At 33.7% G+C, this 9,087-nt stretch overlaps 1 pseudogene; it reads right to left on the bottom strand.

Annotated features, from left to right (window-relative positions):
- Positions 1-432: 432 nt before the first annotated feature.
- On the bottom strand, positions 433-8,376 carry LOC143536777 (blue copper protein-like; annotated as a pseudogene).
- Positions 8,377-9,087: the final 711 nt, after the last annotated feature.

A 9,087-nucleotide genomic window follows, 5' to 3' on the forward strand; every position in this document is an offset into this window, starting at 1 on the left:
ACAACTGTAACCTATAAAGAATTAACGGTTATCACTTGTCACATAAACATGTTAACTTTTGAAACGAGGTTACACTTTAAAAGACATCTCGTATCGTACGATAATGACTGTTTGCAACCGTTTTTAGTTTCGCTACCGATTTATGGCCGCCATGGTGGTTTATTGGTGTATTATCTTTTTGCATTTTTTTTTTAATTATTTGATCAACATTCCAAGAATTACAGAATGTATACTTCAAAACATTAAAAATTATATTCTTTTTCATCTATAAATATATGTTTCTCCATTGTGTAATATAATAAGTAACATAAGCAATACATGAATGTTTATGAATGAAAAAGGACATCCAAAGTTTCCAACACGACATAAATATGGAAATATAACCAAGAAACAAACAATCTCAGAGGTCTTTCAAGCCACAAGTCCTTGAACTCAAGCATTTCCTAAACGTCTAGCGCTGTTGTATGAACTCCATGGGCTCGGTGGAGGAGAATATGCGGATGGAGGGAGCACATTGATAACAAGCTTCATGCCGCCAGTTTTACAATGCTTTCCAACACCACAAATGAACCATTTTTTCCCAGGGGTCGTCAAGGTCACCACATCATAGCCGCTAGACAGAGGTGCACTAGAAATAGGAATAGTACATTGTTGAAAGTCCGCTCCATTGACTTTGTATACGTTATGCTTCCCGACCGGATATATAAAAACTACATCAAGATTAATTAGTCAGAAACTAAGCAATGACCAACAAAATCCACGAATTAGTTAGAAACTAAAGAGCTAAAAATTATGACTTTGTATGATAAATTAGGAGACTTTAGTCGGCAGACACATCGGTTAAGGAGTTAAGGGTCCGTCGTAGATCTGCTGGTAATCACCCACGGATCAACGACAAACACCAAAAATCCATTGATGAAAGTAATTTTTCTAGTAGTGTGTATGGTTTTTGGTCAAGATTATTGATGGTTTGACGTACCTAATGTGTCTCCAACAAAGAACTCTTTTCCCATAGCCCATGCTTGGTAATTGAAATTCAAAGTCCAACCACTATCATCTCCGACGATAAACACCTTTCAGAAGGTACAGGGCCAGGTGCGGGTGCCGGTACAGGTGACCAAGATAATACATCAATGACTAACTTCATTCCACCCGTCTTACAATGTTGTCCGACACCACAAATGTACCATTTCTTTCCAGGAGTAGTAAGTGTACCACGTCATATCCACTTGCCAATGATTGATTGGCAGTTGGCACGACACATCCTTGAAAACCATTTGCATCAACTTTGAACACATTGTGTTTTCCGACCGGGTACTTGAATACTAGAACCAAAAAAATCGTTAGTTGTTATTAATGAGGCACAATAACATATCATATATAAAAGAATGTCATCCAATAGGGTGCTAGTGTTAATTATTCAGTTTCAAACCGTTTAAAGCAAAAATTAATTGAATCTGTTTAAAATCGTGCTGAATTACATATTCAGTTTATGAATCGAATTTTGGGTGAACACATTCATACCAGATAAGTCTAATATCAATTCATGGCTATTTAAGTAAAATCATTTAGCCCAAACAAATTACATGTTTGTATCTTATTTTGCCGAACTCAATCCGATAACAAATATTGGTTTTAATAATCTTTTTAAAAAATAAAATTTAAATACAATATAAAACATTATACAATTGAAAACCTAACGATATCGGACTCCAGTTTTCGATTCGGTTTTGAACTTTCTTAATCCATTTGGTTTTCTAGTTTCAGGTGTAAAATATTTCAAACAGAACAAAACACCCTATTCAAAACATGTCATACTTTCTCCTAAAACGTGTTTATGTGATGTTTGATATAATGTATCGATCAACAACGAATAATTTTACGTACCAAGTTTGTCTCCAACGACGAACTCCTTCCCTTTGGCCCAAGCCTGGTAGTCGAAGTTGAGAGTCCAGCCATATTCGTCTCCAACAATGTAGTCGGTAGCTGAAACAAAAGTAGCAAGAGTTGCTAGTAGACCGATGAATATAATGATGCTTAACTTGTTAGTGGCCATTGTTGATGTTTTTTGTGTCTCCTGTTCTTGAAGCGAAGAAGTAAGTCTTAATTCTGTATTTATATAGTACATTGAATCACAAAAGAACACAATAAGGTACACTTTGATCTTGACAACCATTTGAAGCGGCCATGGACGGCATGGTAAATATAAATTTGAAAATATGATTATGGTAGACATAGAAGCACACAACTGATAATTAGTTAATTTTGTACATATTTGGCAAGTGACCACCCCTTTAACCATTTTAGGTTGAGGAGCATACCTCAATTCATGCAGTTTATATAAATTAAAAAATATATAAACAAGTTTCTAGCATATCGATCCAATATTTTTAGAAAGTGACTTTGGATATTGAAATCTGTTGATCATTTTTTTAATTAACCTTTTTTCTAGATTCACTCCAAAATCCCATAAATCAATAGGGCAATTTAATAGAATAGTAACCAAGTTTTAAAATTATTCCAGTTTAGTCACTTAACTTTAAAAAATGTTTCAATTAAGTCACTCAACATTCATATTTTATTAAATTTAAGGTTTTAAGATGTTTTTTTAGCTTTTTTACTTTTTGTTTCACAAAGGAAATCTTTTTATGTTTTTTTTTTCTATTTTGACGTTGAGTGGCGACGTTGATTTTACTTTTTATTTTTAATTTTAATATAATTAACGTTTTTTAAATTATTTAAATTTAACTACATATACTGCAAATTCTGACTCTCACATCTTATCCTCCATTTCTTTCTTGACGCACAAAAAAATTGGTGAGACTTGATTTGAAGATTTAGTGACCCGATTTGGGGAAAATTTGCATGAGTGACCTAATTGGAACACTTTTAAAACTTGGTGAGACTTGATTTGAAGATTTAGTGACCTGATTTGACAACAAACTGCGGTGTTGCTTTGCCCGTATTAAACCGCCTCATAATGTTACATTTGTTCATATCATAAGCATATATTAGTTAAACATCGATGGTCTTTCATAAGAAGAGAAATAACCTTTAGAGTAGATATGGCAAACAAAACCGAGCTTATAAATTAAGGCTAAGATCAGATACAAACATCGTGTAAGAAGTAATAGCATAGTCATGCTAAAGAATAACCTATGTACCACTATGTACCAGATCTCACTCCAATAAGATTAAGACAATTTTGCTCCGGTTAAAACTGAAATAGGATACGCTCAATTTCTTGAAAACCTTCCATGTTAACATTATAACCCGTTTGATTGTGAAATAGGATGTTATTTACTTTTTCGATGTAAAAAACAATTCCATTGATTGAGTGTTTCGATGGTTGCAATGGAATTAAGAGTGGCAAAATGTGCATTAATGGACACCATGGCTACAATATTAATTTTTTTTTTGGAACGACTAACTAAGTAGCGCCGGGTACTCCGTACGCGGCCCTAACTGGCTAAAGGTAGCCCGAGCTTGCCACGAGTCCGGACGGAAGGAACCCCTAGCAGTCCACCTATTGAGGGATTCCCCGGATAAACCCGACCCCCACGCCCGACAAACGACACGACAACGAGGAGCCGGTAAAACCGGGTGAGATCAGGACTCGAACCCTGGCAAGCCAGGGTCATCCCTCATATCTCCCATATAAATTGGTGATAGTGAGGTTTGAATACCCTACCTCTCACTAGCAAAGTGAGTGCTCTACCATTGAGCCACATCCAATTTATGCTACAATTTTAAATATGCGGAGACCTTTTCTATTTGTTTTTTTTAATTATTATTGTTAATTATAAAATACCAAAAGAATTACATAAAAGTGATCACAAGAAGGAAATCTTTGTCCTATGCCAAGATTCTTCAGCCGATTTCAAGGACTGCAATTTTGTAACAAACATCTTTTACCTCCTTAGGATACACAGAACGGGAGCGGGGGCGGGAGAAGGAGTCGGAGTGGTCGTAGGTTGTAGTTTTAATAGAATCTGTCAGTGGTGGAACTTAAAATATTTAAATACGAGGGGTCGAAAATATTATAAATTAATATTAAATTCTTACACATAAAAAATCATTTTTCACCAAATAAAGACTATAAATCCCAGAAGGCATTGACTAGTTCTTTTAGGTTGGTTTGTTTTGAGCTATCAAAAATCATATATTACCAATTTTAAGACCAAAAATATTATTGAAAATATGAGCTATTTACCGAAAATAAATGGGTATATTTAAAAGTTCGGCCCATGGTTTCTGTAGGATACAAACAAAATAATCAAACCCAAAGAAAGACTACAAACTAATATATATATACATTCATGATGATGCATATCAAGAATATTAACTAAATAACCAATTCCGGAAAATTAAGAACAATATATGTTTCAAAGTTTAAACCAAATACAAGAAAAAAAAAATTCAAAAATGTAGCTATGATCAATCTGTAAAATATTGCCACTGCCAATAATGCTCAAGGCGGATGTAGCCATCAGGCTTGATGGCCGAGCCACTGTTTGTGGTAGAACTGCTTCTTGACTCACAGTGCTACTCTACACCACAAATATACTATTTCCTTCCTCGGGTTATAGAAGGGTGATATCACTATGATGTATTCCTTAGCAACAACTTTTAACTAGATAGGTTATCACACTAGACGTCTTACCTGTTCACTGACTTGTCCGTGTTTAAAATACGGATTAAATAAAATTCGTATTTTATTTTCTGATTTCAATTCTTCTAAATTCAAGACTTTTTCATTTTCTTTATTTTGTTTTAATAGGAATTCAGTCGATTCAAATTATTTCAATGTTTTAAGAGCATGTTTGGGATTGAGTTTGAAAAATGCTTATTTGCTTATTGGTGTTTTCAAAAAGCCAATAAGTTAAAATATGTTTGGCAATCACAAAAATCTTTCTTATTTTAGCTTTTTAAAAGGGCTAAAAAGCAGTTTTTCAAAAGCCCCAAATCCTGGCTTTTCAAAATGGCTTTTTTGAAAAAGCCAATAACCAATAAGCATTTTCAAACTCAATCCCAAACATGCCCTAAATATATTTATCAACTTGTCAAAAGTAACCGAATCTACACTTCTCAATATTAAAAGAAAAAATATATTATTTCTCATATGTATTAGAACTTAAGTTTCTCCACTGTCCATTGTGTAATACAGTAAGTAACATAAGCAATAAATGAATGTTTATAAATGATAAACAAGGCATCAAAAGCGTCCCACACAACATAAATATGGAGATGTAACCAAAAAGCTTTTCAAACTGCAACTCCAAGAACTCGGGTGTTTCCCAAACGTCTAGCCTCGTTGTTTGAACTCCATGTGCTTGGAGGAGGTGAATATGCTTATTGAGGAAGCATGTAGATAACAAGCTTTATACCTTCTATTTTGGGAGACTTCTCAAAATAGCCTTCTTTGGAGAGAGAGTTCTCAAAATAGCCCTTTTTTCCTCAAAAGTTTTAGAATTTGGACTTTTCAACGCATTGGGAAAAGATAATAATGTAGGGGTAACAAGCCAAATTTCTAAAGAAAGTTAGAGAGGAGACTAGATTTGAGAAATAATGAAGGGAAAGTCTAAATTATTTTGAAATTTTGAGTAAAAGTTTAGATTTTTTCAAAATTTTTTTTCTCTTATGTTTCCTACATTTTCCGTCCATATTTTCAAATTTTAGGAAAAAGAGATTTTCAAATCTCGTCTTAAGAGACGCATTTCGGATGAATTTGTTCTTAAGAGACGAGATTCTTTTCTTTCTTCCAACCTTCATGCTACACACACACTTATACATACATACATATACATACATATATATGTATACATATATATGTATATGTAAATTCCGTATATATATGTATGTGTGTGTGTATATATATACATATATGTATATATACGGAATTTATATACACATAAATATACACACACACACATATATATATACAGAATTATATATACATACATATATGTATATATATGTATACATTATATGTATGTATATGTATGCATGTATAAGTGTGTGTGTGTAGCATGAAGGTTGGAAGAAAGAAAAGAATCTCGTCTCTTAAGAACAAATTCATCCGAAATACGTCTCTTAAGACGAGATTTGAAAATCTCTTTTTCCTAGAATTTGAAAATATGGACGGAAAATGTAGGAAACATAAAAAAACAGTCTAGGGAGACTGTCTTTTGAGAAAAAAATTGAAAAAATCTGAACTTTTACTCCAAGATTTCAAAATAATTTGGACTCTCCCTTCATTATTTTCCCAAATCTGGTATCCCCCCTAACTTACTTTAGAAATTTGGCATGATACCCCTACATTATTATCTTTTCTCAATGCGTCAGGAAAGTCCAAATTCTAAAAAATTTTGAGGAAAAAAGGGCTATTTTAGGGACTCTCTCTCTAAAAGGGGTTATTTTCGGAAATTTCCCTTCTGTTTTACAATGCTTTCCAACACACCAAATGTACCATTTTCTTCCTAGGGTCGTGAAGATCACCTCATTATAACCACTAGATAGAGGTAGGCTAGAAACCGGAGTAGTACATTGTTTGAAATCCACTCCATTGACTTTGTATACGTTATGCTTCCCCTTCGGGTATACAAAAACTACATCAAGATTAATTAGTTATACAAAATATTCGAGACAAAATATTCTACACGTCAGTTTGCAAATATATTCACAAACTAAAATATATGACTATATACAAAAGTGGAATCAAATGATCAAGAGGCCCTTAGGCTGTCGAACGTGTTTTGGAGTTTGCTATTTTAAACTGTCATTCTAAGGAAAATTTCAGTTCTTTATATTGTCATTCAACGAGAAGAAAGCGTAAAATTTTTAGATGGAAACGTTACGTTTTTAGATCATATTATACACTATACAAGGAAAACTCAAGCATTTTATTTTTAGGAAAATGAGTTCTTTCCGTATAAAGAATTTTCATTTTCTAACCTCTGGGTCAAAGGTTTTAACTATGAAGTACTTGTTTTTTATGTCAGTGTAATTAATGATGGTTTAGTTTACCAAGTGTGTCTCCGACAAAGAACTCCTTTCCCATAGCCCATGCTTGGTAATTGAAATTCAACGTCCAACCACTATCATCCCCGACGATGAAAACCTTTCCAGATGGTACATGCTCGGTGTGGGTGTGCGTATACTGGTGCCGGTGACCAAGATAAAACATCGATAACTAACTTCATTCCACATGTTGCAAAATGTTTTCCGACACTACAAATGTACCATTTCCTTCCGAGGTTAGTAAGGGTTACCACGTCATATCCACTTATCATTGACTCCTTGGTTGGTGGTATGACACATCCTTTAAATCCATTTCCATCTACATTGAACACGTTGTGTTTTCCAACTGGATACTTGAATACTACAAACAAAAAAGCCATTAGTTCTTACTCGTGAGGAGCAAGCATGATTCATATATGAAATTACGAGATCCAAAAAAACTGCAATGTTACTTATTCGGTTTCTAACTAATTCAACAGAACCAAATTACATATGCGGTTTTGGATCGGATTTTTTTCAAAATTCAATTGGGATTTTGGCTTGAAAAATCATAATTATGTTTGAACCCAATAAATATGTATAAAACAATTGTTATTTAAGCATTGTCCTTTAATTCAATCCAATTACATCCTTGTCCAATCTTATTTAGCCCAAATCAATCCAACAAAATATAATTGTATAAATAATTAAAAAAAAAAAAACTAAAGTGAAATAGAAATATATTTGTTCGGTCAACAACCTAATCAAATTCAAATTCAAATTCAGTTTCCAGTTCATTTTTGAACTTCCTGAATCCAGATTGGCTCTCCTTTTTGACCGTTATTATTCAAACCGAACCAGTAAACACCCTTAAACAAGGGAACCATAACACGAAACGCATTAAACTTTCTCCTAAAACAGGTCTTTATGAAACGATTGGTGACAATGAGAATAAGGATTTGGCCTGTTATTGTTTCTTGTTAATTAAGCCTTTAACCCTAGTTCATATCTTATAAATAACCCTGCTATGTAATTGTAATCTTTGCACCTAATCAATGAAATAACCTAGTTGCAGCCCATGGATGTAGGTCCCTCGCTGAGACCGAACCACGTAAAATTCTTGTGTCGTATTTATTGTTTATATTTTCTATTTACTGCGTGTATAATCGTGCGTGCTTGTTCGTGTGTTGTTCCGCTGCGCTGATTTGTTCCTAACACCAAGTTCGTCTCCGACAACATACTCCTTCCCTTTGGCCCAAGCTTGGTAATCGAAGTTAAGAGTCCATCATATTTGTCTCCAACCATAAAGTCGGTAGCTGAAACAAAAGTAGCAAGAGTTGCCAGTAGCCCTATGAATATAACGATGCTAGTCACCATTGTAGATCGAGCTCTTTGTTCTGTACGTAACTAATGAATTTGTTTGTGGATATATTTTATTCTTGCAAGTTGCCAGTGAAGTCTCTATTTATAGCATTTTGTTTCGCATGTGAAAAACAGCATGTACTTTGATCTAGACAAACTTTTGAAAGCGGCTATAGACGGCATGACATGCATGGTTATTTTGAAATAAAAGTTGTGTGGAAATCGAAGTACATAACTTTAATTTTGTGGAGGCCTTTTTTTATTTATTTTCTTAATAATATTAACTATAAAATTACTAAAAATAAATAAAAGTGATCACAAGAAGGATATTTATGTCTTGTACTCTTGAACAAAGATTCCTCGGCCAATTTCAAAGTCGGCAATCTTGTAACAATCATCTTTCACCTTGTTATAAATACAATATCTGTTTTAATTTTTAATGGAGTTTGAATCCACAGTAAGACTTTGGGTCATCAATGATCATTGCTTAAGTTCAAATCTTGTGACGAGATATCAACTGTCCCAATTTTGTTTGACGGTCTAGAGTATCAAACTCAAAACCTCCCCAGGAGGAGACCGCTTGGGGAAAGTTCCCCAACCACTAGACCTGAAACTTGATGGTAATCCATAGTTTTAACGGATTAGCGATAAATTTCTTACGGTTACAATTAGCGATAAATTTCTATTTAGGGTCGAAAGTAACTTTTATTTAGTGTTAAAAACACT

The sequence above is a fragment of the Bidens hawaiensis genome, unplaced genomic scaffold (assembly GCF_021521415.1).
Source record: "Bidens hawaiensis isolate Kalapana, Puna unplaced genomic scaffold, B.hawaiensis_p1.1 tig00010926_1, whole genome shotgun sequence".
Lineage (NCBI taxonomy): Eukaryota > Viridiplantae > Streptophyta > Magnoliopsida > Asterales > Asteraceae > Bidens > Bidens hawaiensis.